Below are 16172 nucleotides of genomic sequence, written 5' to 3' on the forward strand. Positions count from 1 at the left end.
CCAAAAGCCACCTCCTCCACCAACAATCAGTGGGCAAGAGCTTTTATAGATAGAGGGAGAGGGTCATATGTGGAAACAGCACATCAGCTCTGATAGTCATCTTGAAATTGATCCGTGGTGTCTGATCAGCGTCATCTTGACTCTTTCAAGTATAGCTAATCTTCAGCTCCAGAGTTAGTTTTTCCTCATTTCCTTGAGGCCAGATTGTAGCAGCTTATGTCATGGCTAAAGTCTGGTGAACTTCTTTCACCTGGTGGGTGTTTCCGTATATATAAAACAGCTCATAAGACATGACTCAGAATATTATCTACAGCCCTGGGGGAAGAACTAAAAATCCTTGATTTTGCTGAATGACTAAACTATTATTTGGTCTCAGTTGGCTGTTTTTTCATTTGTTTCTGCACATTCTCATTTCTCTGATTCGACTTATTCTTTGGGTGAACTTTTTCTACAGACAAAAGGAAGATGGAGGACATGGTGGGGAAGAATCATAGTGTCACTTCCTTTCAATAACCATCAGCACGAAGGTTGCGGGGAGGAGAGGCTGCCATGCCCAGTGACCCCAGAATATTTATGGAGTCTTTTTGCTTTCTCACTTCCCTAGGATGTTATTTCACACCTTCTCCTGGCTTGAATACCCCACGCCCTTCCTCCCACTCCTTACTCCATCCACAGCATCTCCTTCTGCTTCCCTGAGGACACAGAGGCAATGATTTCCCAGCCTATCTGCTAAACTCCTTGCACCAAGAACCACCTGCTCCCTGTTCTCCCCATGGTAGTTGGTGAGCTGTCCTTGCTCCTTCTAAAACACCCCTACCCTCCATTTGTGCTTGGGACCTTATCCCCTCGTGTCAGCTCAAGGATTTTTCTCATATGATTTTCTCCTCTCTAGCATCAGCAATTAACCCTTATCTCCTGGGTTATCATCATGAATGTACAGCATGTTCTAGGATCTTCCACCTTTTAAAAAGTCCTCTCTAGAACCCATGTTCCCCTTGAACTGCTTCTTCCTACAGTCCTGGCTCCTCACCCTCCACACTGGGCCTTTTTCTTCATCTGTAGCTGCTCCAGGCCATCTCGTCTGTCCCATGTCTGTAATGACTCCAAAATGCTCATGCTTATTAAATGTCTGTTTCCAGCCCCAATGTGTTCCCTGAGATCCAAACTCAAATATCTTAGTGCTTACTCAGATGTCTAGTACGTATCTGAAAATTAATACCATCAAAACAAAACTCTTCCCAACTCTCCTCAAACTTGCAGAGCCTGATGCCAGCAAATGGGATGGATATTGCTACCACTTTCAAATCAAAACCCCAGGAATCCTCACTAAGTCCTCTTTCCCACATACTCTGGGATTCATCAGTGGGTCATACTCACTGCTTCATGAATTTGGAATCCAATCTCTGCCTACCAGGGCCTGCCAGCCCCCAAGGCCCAGCTCGGGGCTCCTCTCTAAGCTCTTGCAGGGCTAGCTGCCAGCCCATTGGTGTCGAAGCCCCAGGGGCAGGACAATGGGTGAAGGATAAGCAGAGACCAGGGACATGCCCCCCAGCTTCCACACCAGGACCAGGGCCATGGTAATGGTCGTTATTTGTCTTAAATCACAAGACAGTAAGTAGAAGAGGCAGGCTTTGAACCTAGAAAATCTGGTTCCAAATTCTGGGCTGTAAAATACAGATGAGGACTGGACATGAAGAATGTCCAGCTCATCTAAAGAATTGCCCAGCTGACCTGTAAACTTTCATTTTCATTATGGAGGGAGTGAGACATATCCAGCCCCTCACTCCCCACTCACACATTCCCACGGTTTTATGCCATACATGGTTGTAGACCATCATGAAACCATTTTTTCAGTCTTTAAAAATGCTCTCCTCCAGGGATGAGAGTTTGAGTTAAAGATCTGTGCCCAGGAAAGTGTCCAGTTGGGCAGCTGGTACAGTAGGGTTGAGGAAAATGGCAGCGTCCAGGGAAGGAACGATGTACAAAGAGGCAGTTCCTGAACTAACCTGGGGCTCCTTTCCTGGACTGCAGGGTTCTCCTTGGGTCCTGGCTCATGGGAGGCCCAGATGGATCAGAAATTAGTGCCGATACTGAACAGACCATAAGTTCCCACTATGATCATCAGAATCACTTTGGAAGACTGAAAATACAGACTCCTAGACCTGAATGAAGCAAAGTATCTCAGGTGGCATCAGAGAATCTTTACTTTTAGAAGCTTCTCAGATTATCTCATCCAGGTTTGAGAACCACTGGGGCAGAGAGGAAGAAGGAAGAGGGTTTGGGGCCTGGTCAGTTTCCAGGCTGACTGACAGTAACTCCCGTGGTCTAATGTTCCCACCCTGGGGTGCCTCGTGCTGTGATCAGGCCTAAGCTGGGTAGCCAACAGCTCAGTTCAATTCAGTAGCTCAGTCATGTCCCACTCTTTGTGACCCCATGGACTGCAGCATGCCAGGCTTCCTGGTCCATCACCACCTCCCAGAGCTTACTCAAACTCATGTCCATCGAGTTGGTGATGTCATCCAACCTTCTCATCCTCTGTCATCCCCTTCTCCTCCTGCCTTCCATCTTTCCCAGCATCAGGATCTTTTCAAATGAGTCAGTTCTTCGCATCAGGTGGCCAAAGTATTGAAGCTTCAGCATCAGTCCTTCCAATTAATATTCAGGATTGATTTCCTTTAAGATTAACTGGTTTGATCTCCTTGCAGTCCAAGGGACTCTTAAGAGTCTTCTCCAACACCACAGTTCAAAAAGCATCAATTATTTGGCACTCAGCCTTCTTTATGGTCCAACTCTCACACCCATACATGACTACTGGAAAAACCATATCATTGGCTAGATTGACCTTTCTCAGCAAAGTAATATCTCTGCTTTTTAATACACTGTCTAGGTTGGTCAGAGCTTTTCCTCCAAGGAGCAAGTGTCTTTTAATTTCATGGTTGCAGTCACCATCTGCAGTGATTTTGGAGCCCCCCAAAATAAAGTCTGTCACTGTTTCCGTTGTTTCCCCATCTATTTCCCATGAATTGATGGGGCTGGATACCATGATCTTCATTTTTTGAATACTGAGTTTTAAGTCGGCTTTTTCATTCTCCTCTTTCACTTTCATCAAGAGGCTCTTTAGTTCCTCTTGACTTTCTGCCATTAAGGGTGGTGTCATCTGCATATCTGAGGTTATTGAAATTTCTCTCACCAATCTTGATTCCAGCCTGTGCTTAATACAGCCAAGCATTTCACATGATGTACTCTGCATATAAGTTAAATAAGCAAGGTGACAATATACAGCCTTGACTGACTCCTTTCCCAATTTGGAACCAGTCCACTGTTCCATGTCTAGTTCTAACTGTTGCTTCTTGATCTGCATACACTTTTCTCAGGAGACAGGAAAGGTGGTCTGGTATCCCCATCTCTAAGAATTTTCCACAGTTTATTGTGATCTACATAGTCAAAGGCTTTGGCATAGTCAATAAAGGAGAAGTAGATGTTTTTCTGGAGCTCTCCTGCTTTTTGTATGATTCAATGGATGTTGGAAATTTGATCTCTGGTTCCTCTGCCTTTTCTAAAACCAGTTTGAACATCTGGAAGTTCTCAGTTCATGTACTGTTGAAGCCTCACTTGGAGAGTTTTTTTTTTTTTTAATTTAAATTTATTTATTTTAATTGGAGGCTAATTACTTTACAATATTGTATTGGTTTTGTCATACATCAACATTAATCTGCCATGGGTGTACACGTGTTCCTCATTCTGAACCCACCTCCCACCTCCCTCCCCATACCATCCCTCTGGGTCATTCCAGTGTACCAGCCCCAAGCATCCTGTATCTTGCATCGAACCTGGACTAGCGATTCGTTTCTTATATGATATTATACATATTTCAATGCCATTCTCCCAAATCATCCCACTCTCTCCCTTTCCCACAGAGTCCAAAAGACTGTTCTATACATCTGTGACTCTTCTGCTGTCTCGCATACAGGGTTATCGTTACCATCTTTCTAAATTCCATATATATGCATTAGTATACTGTATTGGTGTTTTTCTTTCTGGCTTACTTCACTCTGTATAATAGGCTCCAGTTTCATCCACCTCGTTAGAACTGATTCAAATGTATTCTTTCTAATGGCTGAGTAATACTCCATTGTGTATATGTATCACAGTTTCCTTATCCATTCATCTGCTGATGGACATCTAGGTTGCTTCCATATCCTGGCTATTATAAACAGTGCTGCGATGAACACTGGGGTACACATGTCTCTTTCAATTCTGGTTTATTCAGTGTGTATGCACAGCAGTGGGATTGCTGGGTCATAAGGCAGTTCTATTTCCAGTTTTTTAAGGAATCTCCACACTGTTCTCCATAGTGGCTGTACTAGTTTGCATTCCCACCAACAGTGTAAGAGGGTTCCCTTTTCTCCACACCCTCTCCAGCATTTATTGCTTGTAGACTTTTGGATCACAGCCATTCTGACTGGCGTGAAATGGTACCTCATTGTGGTTTTGATTTGCATTTCTCTGATAATGAGTGATGTGGAGCATCTTTTCATGTGTTTGTTAGCCATCTGCATGTCTTCTTTGGAGAAATGTCTATTTAGTTCTTTGGCCCATTTTTTGATTGGGTCATTTATTTTTCTGGAATTGAGCTGCAGGAGTTGCATGTATATTTTTGAGATGAGTTGTTTTTCAGTTGCTTCATTTGCTATTATTTTCTCCCATTCTGAAGGCTGTCTTTTCACCTTGCTTAGAGTTTCCTTTGTTGTGCAGAAACTTTTAATTTTAATTAGGTCCCATTTGTTTATTTTTGCTTTTATTTCCAGTATTCTGGGAGGTGGGTCATAGAGGATCCTGCTGTGATGTATGTCGGAGAGTGTTTTGCCTATGTTCTCCTCTAGGAGTTTTATAGTTTCTGGTCTCACATTTAGATCTTTAATCCATTTTGAGTTTGTTTTTGTGAATGGTGTTAGAAAGTGTTCTAGTTTCATTCTTTTACAAGTGGTTGACCAGTTTTCCCAGCATCACTTGTTAAAGAGACTGTCTTTTCTCCATTGTATATTCTTGCCTCCTTTGTCAAAGATAAGGTATCCATAGGTGCTTGGATTTATCTCTGGCTTTCTATTTTGTTCCATTGATCTACATTTCTGTCTTTGTGCCAGTACCATACTGTGTTAATGACTGTGGCTTTGTAGTAGAGCCTGAAGTTAGGCAGGTTGATTCCTCCAGTTCCATTCTTCTTTCTCAAGATTGCTTTGGCTATTCGAGGTTTTTTTGTATTTCCATACAAATTGTGAAATTATTTGTTCTAGCTCTGTGAAGAATACTGTTGGTAGCTTGATAGGGATTGCATATTGCTTTGGGTAGTATACTCATTTTCACTATATTGATTCTTCCGATCCATGAACATGGTATATTTCTCCATCTATTAGTGTCCTCTTTGATTTCTTTCACCAGTGTTTTATAGTTTTATATATATAGGTCTTTAGTTTCTTTAGGTAGATATATTCCTAAGTATTTTATTCTTTTTGTTGCAATGGTGAATGGAATTGTTTCCTTAATTTCTCTATTTTCTCATTATTAGTGTATAGGAATGCAAGGGATTTCTGTGTGTTGATTTTATATCCTGTAACTTTACTATATTCATTGATTAGCTCTAGTAATTTTCTGGTGGAGTCTTTAGGGTTTTCTATGTAGAGGATCATGTCATCTGCAAACAGTGAGAGTTTTACTTCTTCTTTTCCAATTTGGATTCTTTTTGTTTCTTTTTCTTCTCTGATTGCTGTGACCAAAACTTCCAAAACTATGTTAATAGTAGTGGTGAAAGTGGGCACCCTTGTCTTGTTCCTGACTTTAGGGGAAATGCTTTCAATTTTTACCATTGAGGATAATGTTTGCTGTGGGTTTGTCATATATAGCTTTTATTATATTGAGGTATGTTCCTTCTATTCCTGCCTTCTGGAGAGTTTTTGTCATAAATGGATGTTTAATTTTGTCAAAAGATTTCTCTGCATCTATTGAGATAATAATATGGCTTTTATTTTTCAATTTGTTAATGTGGTGTATTACATTGATTGATTTGTGGATATTGAAGAATCCTTGTATCCCTGGGATAAAGCCCACTTGGTCATGGTGTATGATCTTTTTAATGTGTTGTTGGATTCTGATTGCTAGATGTTCATCAGTGATATTGGCCTGTAGTTTTCTTTTTTTGTGGCATTTTTGTCAGGTTTTGGTATTAGGGTGATGGTGGCCTCATAGAATGAGTTTGGAAGTTTACCTTCCTCTGCAATTTTCTGGAAGAGTTTGAGTAGGACAGGTGTTAGCTGTTCTCTAGATTTTTGGTAGAATTCAGCTGTGAAGCCGTCTGGACCTGGGCTTTTGTTTGCTGGAAGATTTCTGATTACAGTTTCAATTTCCATGCTTGTGATGGGTCTGTTAAGATTTTCTATTTCTTCCTGGTCCAGTTTTCGAAAGTTGTACTTTTCTAAGAATTTGTCCATTTCTTCACATTGTCCATTTTATTGGCATATAATTGCTGATAGTAGTCTCTTATGATCCTTTATATTTCTGTGTTGTCTGTTGTGATCTCTCCATTTTCATTTCTAATTTTATTGATTTGATTTTTCTCCTTTTGTTTCTTGATGAGTCTGGCTAATGGTTTGTCAATTTTATTTATCCTTTCAAAGAACCAGCTTTGGGCTTTGTTGATTTTGCTATGGTCTCTTTTGTTTCTTTTGCATTTATTTCTGCCTTAATTTTTAAGATTTCTTTCCTTCTACTAACCCTGGGGTTCTTCATTTCTTCTTTTTCTAGTTGTTTTAGGTGTAGAGTTAGGTTATTTATTTGATTTTTTTCTTGTTTCTTGAGGTATGCCTGTATTGGTATGAACTTTCCCCTTAGCACTGCTTTTACCGTGTCTCACAGGTTTTGGGTTGTTGTGTTTTCATTTTCATTCATTTCTATGCATATTTTGATTTCTTTTTTGATTTCTTCTGTGATTTGTTGGTTATTCAGCAGCATGTTGTTCAGCCTCCATATGTTGGAATTTTTAATAGTTTTTCTCCTGTAATTGAGATCTAATCTTACTGCATTGTGGTCAGAAAAGATGCTTGGAATGATCTCCATTTTTTTGAATTTACCAAGGCTAGATTTATGGCCCAGGATGTGATCTATCCTGGAGAAGGTTCTGTATGCACTTGAGAAAAAGGTAAAATCCATTGTTTTGGGGTGAAATGACCTATAGATATCAATTAGGTCTAACTAGTCTATTGTATCTTTTAAAGTTTGTGTTTACTTGTTAATTTTCTGTTTAGTCAATCTATCTATTGGTGTGAGTGGGGTATTAAAGTCTCCCACTATTGTTGTGTTATTGTTAATTTCTCCTTTCATACTTGTTAGCACTTGTCTTACATATTGTGGTGCTCCTAAGTTGGGTGCATATATATTTATAATTGTTATATCTTCTTCTTGGATTGATCCTTTGATCATTATGTAGTGTCCTTCTTTGTCTCTTTTCACAGCCTTTGTTTTAAAATATATTTTATCTGATATGAGTATTGCTACTCCTGCTTTCTTTTGGTCTCTATTTGCATGGAATATCTTCTTCCAGCCCTTCACTTTCAGTCTGTATGTGTCCCCTGTTTTGAGGTGGGTCTCTTGTAGACAACATATATACGGGTCTTGTTTTTGTATCCATTCAGCCAGTCTTTATCTTTTGGTTCGAGCATTCAACCCATTTATGTTTAAGGTAATTATTGATATGTATGATCCCATTGCCATTTACTTTACTTTGTTTTGAGTTCGAGTTTATACACCCTTTTTGTGTTTCCTGTCTAGAGAATATCCTTTAACATTTGTTGGAGAGCTGGTTTGGTGGTGCTGAATTCTCTCAGCTGTTGCTTGTCTATAAAGCTTTTGATTTCTCCTTCATATTTGAATGAGATCCTTGCTGGGTACAGTAATCTGGGCTGTAGGTCATTTTCTTTCATCACTTTAAGTATGTCTTGCCATTCCCTCCTGGCCTGAAGAGTTTCTATTGAAAGATCAGCTGTTATCCTTATGGGAATACCCTTGTGTGTTATTTGTTGTTTTTCCCTTGCTGCTTTTAATATTTGTTCTTTGTGTTTGATCTTTGTTAATTTGATTAATATGTGTCTTGGGGTATTTCGCCTTGGGTTTATCCTGTTTGGGACCCTTTGGGTTTCTTGGACTTGGGTGATTATTTCCTTCCCCATTTTAGGGACGTTTTCAACTATTATCTCCTCAATAATTTTCTCATGGTCTTTATTTTTGTCTTTTTCTCTGGGACTCCTATGATTCGAATGTTGGAGTGTTTAACACTGTCCTGGAGGCCTCTGAGATTGTCCTCATTTCTTTTAATTCATTTTTCTTTTTTCCTCTCTGATTTATTTATTTATTCATTTATTTCTACCATTCTATCTTCTACTTCACTAATCCTATTCTACTATTTATTGCCTCCAGAGTGTTTCTGATCTCATTTATTGCATTATTCATTATATATTGACTCTTTTTTATTTCTTCTAGGCCCTTGTTAAACCTTTCTTGCATCTTCTCAATCCTTGTCTCCAGGTTATTTATCTATAATTCCATTTTGATTTCAAGATTTTGGATCATTTTCACTATCATAATTCAGAATTCTTTATCAGGTAAATTCCCTATCTCTTCCTCTTTTATTTGGTTTGGTGGGCATTTATCCTGTTCCTTTACCTGCTGGGTATTCCTCTGTCTCTTCATCTTGTTTATATTGCTGAGTTTGGGGTGGCCTTTCTGTATTCTGGCAATTTGTGGAGTTCTCTTATTGTGGAGTTTCCTCGCTGTGGGTGGGGTTGTACGGGTGGCTTGTCAAGGTTTCTTGGTTAGGGAATCTTGTGTCGGTGCTCTGGTGGGTGGAGCTGGATTTCTTCTCTTTGGAGTGCAATGAAGTGTCCAGTAATGAGTTATGAGATGTCAATGGTTTTGGAGTAACTTTGGGCAGCCTGTATATTGAAGCTCAGGGCTGTGTTCCTGTGTTGCTGGAGAATTTGCGTGGTATGTCTTGCTCTGGAACTTGTTGGCCCTTGGGTGGTGCTTGGTTTCAGTGTAGGTATGGAGGCGTTTGATGAGCTCCTGTCAATTAATGTTCCTTGGAGTCAGGAGTTCTCTGGTGTTCTCAGGATTTTGACTTAAGCCTCCTGCTTCTGGTTTTCAGTCTTATTTTTACATTAGTCTCAAGACTTCTCCTTCTATACAGCACCGTTGATAAAACATCTAGGTTAAAGATGAAAAGTTTCTCCACAGTGAGGGACCCAGAGAGGATCACAGAGTTACATGGAGAAGAGAAGAGGGGGGAGGGAGTTAGAGGTGACTCTAATGAGATGAGGTGGAATCAAAAGAGGAGAGAGCAAGCTAGCCAGTAATCACTTCCTTATGTGCGGTCCACAGTCTGGACCATTCAGAGATGTTCACGGAGTTATACAGAGAAGAGAAGAGGGAGGAAGGAGACAGAGGTGGCCAGGAGGATAAAAAGGGGGGAATCAAAAGGAGAGAGAGAGATCCAGCCAGTAATCAGTTTCCTAAGTGTTCTCCACCGTCCAGGACACACTGGTGATTCGCAGAGTTGGGTAGAGAAGAGAAGGGGGAGGGAGGAGACAGAGGTGACCTGGTGGAAAAAAAGGAGAGTCCAAAGCAGGAGAGAGCAGTCAAGCCAGTAATCTCACTCCAAAGTAAAAATGGGTACTAAAGATTGGGTTCTTAAAGGTACAAAATTGATAACAAATACAAAAAAGCAAAGATTAAAAATCTAGAGTAGAGGGTGGATTTTCAAAAATACAATATTAAAGAAAGGAAGAAGAAGAAGAAAAAAGACAAAGTCACAAAATTATAAAATATAAATAAATAAATATATATATATATATGAAGTTTGCTTTAAAAAAATAGGGTCTTTTTTTTTTTTTTTTAATAGTAGGTTATAAAAATGAAAATTAAAGGAGTAATAGAGGATTTAAAAATTTTTTTAAAATTAAAAAAAGAATGATTGTAAAGATAGTAAAAATATATCTAGGACTTTCTCTGGTGTTGTTGTGGGCAGTGTGGGGTCAGTTCATTTTCAGATAGTTCCTTGGTCCAGCTTATATTTCTCAAGATCTATAGGCCCCTTCCTATGTAGTTGGTACTAACTACAGGGTTTTAATCTATTGCACCCATCACTTCCAAGGCGGTTCCCTCTGTTTTAGCTTCTTCTGTTTGCTGGTCTCTTCAGTGTCTGATTTCCGCCCTAACACAAGGGGGGGGCGGTGGTGGACACTTTTTTTAGGCTCACTTGTTCAGTCGTGCTGTGGGGAGGGAGGGATGCTGCAAACAAATAACACTGGTGTGTGCTCGCAGTGCCTCAGCCACACTGGGCCTGCCCCCACTCACGGCAGATGTGCCCTCCCTGCCCACACTGCTCAGGCTGTAGGTTGCTCCGCCAGGAACCATCCAAGGCCAGCCCTGGGCTGCATGCACTTCCCAGGTCTAAGCCGCTCAGGTTCAGGCACTCGGGTAATCCTCCGAGGTGCAGACTCAGTTGGGCCTGTGTTTTGTGCCCTTCCCAGGTCCAAGCAGCTCAGGTGATGAGGTGTTTGGCAAGTGCAGTCGCTGCGACTTATCGCCTCCCCCGTCCTTGCCGCTCGGTTTTCTGGGTGTACAACCAGCACACTTTCTCAGGCAGATGTTGACCGTCCAGAACCCCAAGAAGTCTTAGCAAAGAAGCCTGCTTGCAGTTTGGTAGATAATGTCTCTCTGGGGCTGTGATCGCCCCCTTCCAGCTCTGGCTGCCTGTCACAGGAGAGGGATGGCCTGCGGCCGGCTGGTTCTGTTCAGTCCTTTGTTCTGTGCGTGGGCCTGGCAGTTTCTTAGGTTAGGACTTTTTGCGTGGTAGCTATTCCACAGTCTGGTTTGCTAGCCCAAGTTAGTTTGCTCAGATTGCCCTCGGGGCATTCAGGCCCGGTTCTTGCTCTAAGCAATGCAGCCCTGGCCTCCATGCCCAGCCCCCACTTGCTAGCGGCAGGTACAGGCGACTGCACCACTACTCCGCTGGGGGAGTTACCATTGGGCTGGCAATCTGTGGGTTTTAATTATTTATTTATTTTTCCTCCCTGTTATGTTGCCTTCTGTGCTTCCAAGGCTCGCCACAGACTCAGCAGTGAGAGTGTTTCCTGGTGTTTGGAAACTTCTCTCTTTTTAAGACTCCCTTCCTGGGATGGAGCTCCATCCCTACGTCTTTTGTCTCTTTTTTTGTTTTTTTCTATTTTTTCCTACCTCCTTTCGAAGACAATGGGCTGCTTTTCTGGTGCCTGATGTCCTCTGCCGGCATTCAGAAGTTGTTTTGTGAAATTTACTCAGCATTTAAATGTCCTTTTGATGAATTTGTGTGGGAGAAAGTGGTCTCCCAGTCCTGTTCCTCTGCCATCTTAGGACTGCCTCTCCTCGCTTGGAGAGTTTTGAGCATTACTTTGCCAGCATGTGAGATGAGTAGCCAAAGATAGTGCAAATGATGTGTGGTTTGAGGTTGGTAATAAAAGACATCACACTTTTTCTCCTCACTCTCTGAAGATTATTGCTCTGACACAATCCATCATATGGACACTCAAGTAACTCTACAAAGGAGTCGCTGTGGAGAGGAGCCCAGGTCTCCTGCCAACAGTGAGTGCCAACTCAGCAGCCACGTGGGCACGTCATTTTGGAAATGTGTCCCCAGCCCCAGTCAGGCCTTCCTGACACATTGACTCTTCCTGAAAATCTCCAAGTCAGATCCACCCAGCTGAGCCTTTCCTGAATTCCTGACCCACAAAAAGGTATGAAATGATAAATGTTTATTGCTGTTTTAACCTGCTGAGCCTTAGAGTGACTTGTTAAGCAGAAAGAGAAAATTAATATGCCTGGAATGATCAGGATATTTCGTGAAAGAAATTGGATTCTGAGGTCTGGTTACAAAAAAAAGAGAGAGAGAGAGAAGGCAGGGGCATTAGGTTAAAGAGTAATCTAGATCAGAAATGATATATTTCACCAAAAGTCAAACAGAGAAGAATAAACTTATCCCTGGGCCCAAATTATTCTGCTTCCCTGGTGAGAGTAACAGTGCTCCTCCAGGATCTGGGCCAAGGCCAGGGGTGAGCTGGCATCATGATCTTTGTGATAAGCTGGCCTGGAACCTCACTGACTCTGCTCATGGGTCTCAAGCTGCTTTGCATGTTAAAAATGCTTGAGGAGTTTTTAAATATACTGATTCCTGGGCCACATTCCCAAAGATTCTGATTTAACTGATCTGAGCTGTAGCCTTGGCATGGGGAATAGAAGAATCTTTCTAGGTGACTCTGATATGCAGCTCTGGTTGCATTCGACTGTTATAGATAAAGTGTTTCAGTATCTTGCTAGAGCTGGGCTAAATGTATGTGCAGTGAGGATGGGCAGAAACCTGGCTCTTTGTTCTAACACAGCCCAGTATACAGGGGTGCTGTGACTATGCAAACTAAAGTCAGAGTCTTCTGAAGGGCAATATATATATATATATTTTAATATGTTTGGGGTTTGGTTGGGTATATGTGTTTTCATTTGTTTTGTTATTTGTGTGTGTGTGTATTTTGTTTTTGTTTTTTGTCTTCCAGCACTGTGTGGCTCACAGGATATTAGTTCCTCAACCAAGAATTGAACCCTGGCTCTCCACAGTGAAAGGGCAGAGTCCTAAACACTGTACTGCTAGGGAATTCCCATGAAGGGCAATAATTGAATAACCAGTGCATATTGCTGCTCTGGTTATCTATAGCTGTGTGGTATAAACCACAATAACCGTTTACTGTAACTGACACTCTTGGTCTGGGGTTGATTGGACTCAGCCGGATGGTGCTTACTTGTACCCTCATGTGGTTACAGTTGGACAGTGGCTGGGCGAGAGTCCTCTCCAAGCCTGCTTCGGCTGGCTGGCAGCTGAATCTAGTATGAGGATGTTGGTTAAACACCTACCTGCAGACATCCCACGTGGCCTGGACCTCCTTACAGCATGGTGGCTGGTCCCAAAAGTAAGCATTGCAAAAGAAACCATCAGAAGCCATAGGACCATTTCTAAGCCTGCCTTGAAAGTTATACAGCATCATCACATTTTTTTTTTTTTTTTTACTGAAGTCTATAGTTGATTTACAGTATTGTGCCAATCTCTGCTGTACAGCAATGTGATTCAGTTATACACATATATGTATTCTTTCTTTATATTTTTCCCATTATGGTTTATCACAGGATATTGACTATAGTTCCCTGTACGCTGTGACCTTGTTTATCCATTCTAAATGTAATGGTTTGTGTTTATCAACTCCAAACCCCCGATCCATCCCTCTCCATCCCCTCTGCTCTTGTTGTTGTTCAGTCATTCAGTTGTGTCTGACTTTTTGCGACCCCATGGACTAGAGCACACCAGGCTTCCCTGTCCCTCATCATCTCCTGCAGCTTGCTCAAATTCATGTTTGAGTCTGTGATGCAATCCAACCACCTCGTCCTCTGTCACTCCCTTCTATTCCTGCCTTCAGTCTTTCCCAGCATCAGGGTCTTTTCCAATGAGTGAGCTCTTCACATCAAGGGCCAAAATATTAGGTCTTCAGCCTTAGCATCAGTCCCTCCAATGCATATTCAGGATTGATTTACTTTAGGATTGACCAGTTTGATCTCCTTCAAGTCCAAGGGACTCTCAAGAGTCTTCTTCAACACCACAGTTCAAAAGCATCAGTTCTTTGGTGCTCAGCCTTTTTATGGTCCAACTCTCACATCCATACATGACTACTGGAAAAACCCTAGCTTTGACTAGATGGACCTTTGTCAGCAAAGTAATGTCTCTGCTTTTAATATGCTGTCTATGTGTGTCATAGATTTTCTTCCAAGTATTTTCTAATTTGATGGCTGCGATCACCTTCCACAGTGATTTTGGAGCCCAAGAAAATAAAGTCTGTCACTGTTTCCATTGTTTCCGTATCTATTTGCATGAAATGATGGGGCCAGGTACCATGATCTTACTTATTTGAATGCTGTTTTAAGCCAGCTTTTACACTCTACACTTTCACCTTCATCAAGACTCTGGAGAGTCCCTTGGACTGCAAGCAGATCCAATCAGTCAATCCTAAAAGAAATTAATCTGAATATTCATTGAAAGGACTGATGCTAAAGTTGAAACTCCACTACTTTGGCCACCTGATGTGAAGAACTGACTCACTGGAAAAGACCCTGATGCTGGGAAAGATCAAAGGTGGGAGGAGAAGGGGACGACAGAGGATGAGATGGTTGGATGGCATCACCAACTCAAACCACAAGCTGGTGCTCTGTGACTACCTAGAGGGGTGAGATAAGGAGGGAGGTGGGAGGAAGGTTTACAAGGGTGGGGACATATGTATACCTATGGTTGATTCCTGTTGATGTATGGCAGAAACCATCACAATATTTTAAAGTAATTATCCTCTAATTAAAAATAAACTTTTTAAAACTATGCAAATCAATATGATATGCCACATTAACAAATTTAAAGATAAAACCATCTCAACAGATGAGGAGAAAGCTTTTGACAAATTTAACACCATTTATGATAAAAGCTCTCCAGAAAGTTCAGTTCAGTTCAGTCGCTCAGTCGTGTTCAACTCTTTGCAACCCTATGGACCACAGCACGCCAGGGCTCCCTGTCAATTACCAACTCCCAGAGTTTACTCAATCTCATCTCAGTTGAGTCAGTGATGCTATTCAACCATCTCATCCTCTGTCATCCCCTTCTCCTGCCTTCAATCTTTCCCAGCATCAGGGTCTTTTCAAATAAGTCAGATCTTCGCATCAGGTGACCAAAGTATTGGAGTTTCAACTTCAACATCAGTACTTCCAATGAACACAAAGGACTGATTTCCTTTAGGACGGACTGGTTGGATCTCCTTGCGGCCCAAGGGTCTCTCAAGAGTCTTCTCCAACACTACAGTTCAAAAACATCAATTCTTTGGCACTCAGCTTTCTTTATAGTCCAACTCTCACATCCATACATAACTACTGGAAAAACCATAGCCTAGACCAGATGGACCTTTGCTGGCAAAGTAACGTCTCTGCTTTTTAATATGCTATCTAGGTTGGTCATAACTTTCCTTCCAGGGAGTAAGCCTCTTTTAATTTCATGGCTGCAATCACCATCTGCAGTGATTTTGGAGCTCATGAAAATACAGTCAGCCACTGTTTCCACTGTTTCCCTGTCTATTTGCTATGAAGTGATGGGGCTGTGTGCTATGATCTTAGTTTTCTGAATGTTGAGCTTTAAGACAACTTTTTCACTCTCCACTTTCACTTTCATCAAGAGGCTCTTTAGTTCCTCTTCACTTTCTGCCATAAGGGTGGTGCCATCTGAATATCTGAGGTTATTGAGATTTCTCCTGGCAATCTTGATTCCACCTTGTGCTTCTTCCAGCCCAGCGTTTCCCATGAAGTACTCTGCATATAAGTTAAATAAGCAGGGTTACAATATATAGCCTTGACGTACTCCTTTTCCTATTTGGAACCAATCTGTTGTTCCATGTCCAGTTCTAACTGTTGCTTCCTGACCTGCATACAGATTTCTCAAGAGGCAGGTCAGGTGGTCTGGTATTCCCATCTCTTTCAGAATTTCCCACAGTTTATTGTGATCCACACAGTCAAAGGCTTTGGCATAGTCAATAAAGCAGAAATAGATGTTTTTCTGGAACTCTCTTCCTTTTTCCATGATCCAGCGGATGTTGGCAATTTGATCTCTGGTTCCTCTGCCTTTTCTAAAACCAGCTTAACATCTGGAAGTTCACAGTTCACGTATTGCTGAAGCCTGGCTTGGAGAATTTTGAGCATTACTTTACTAGCATGTGAGATGAGTCCAATTGTGTGGTAGTTTGAGCATCCTTTGGCATTGCCTTTTTTTAGGGATTGGAATGAAAACTGACCTTTTCCAGTCCTGTGGCCACTGCTGAGTTTTCCAAATTTGGTGGCATATTGAGTGCAGCACTTTCACAGCATCATCTTTCAGGATTTGGAATAGCTCAGCTGGAATTCCATCACCTCCACTAGCTTTGTTCATAGTGATGCTTTCTAAGGCCCACTTGACTCTGCATTCCAGGATGTCTGGCTCTAGGTCAGTGATCACACCATCGTGATGATCTTGGTCATGAAGATCA

This window comes from Bos mutus, chromosome 22, assembly GCF_027580195.1.
Source record: "Bos mutus isolate GX-2022 chromosome 22, NWIPB_WYAK_1.1, whole genome shotgun sequence".
NCBI classification, from domain to species: domain Eukaryota; kingdom Metazoa; phylum Chordata; class Mammalia; order Artiodactyla; family Bovidae; genus Bos; species Bos mutus.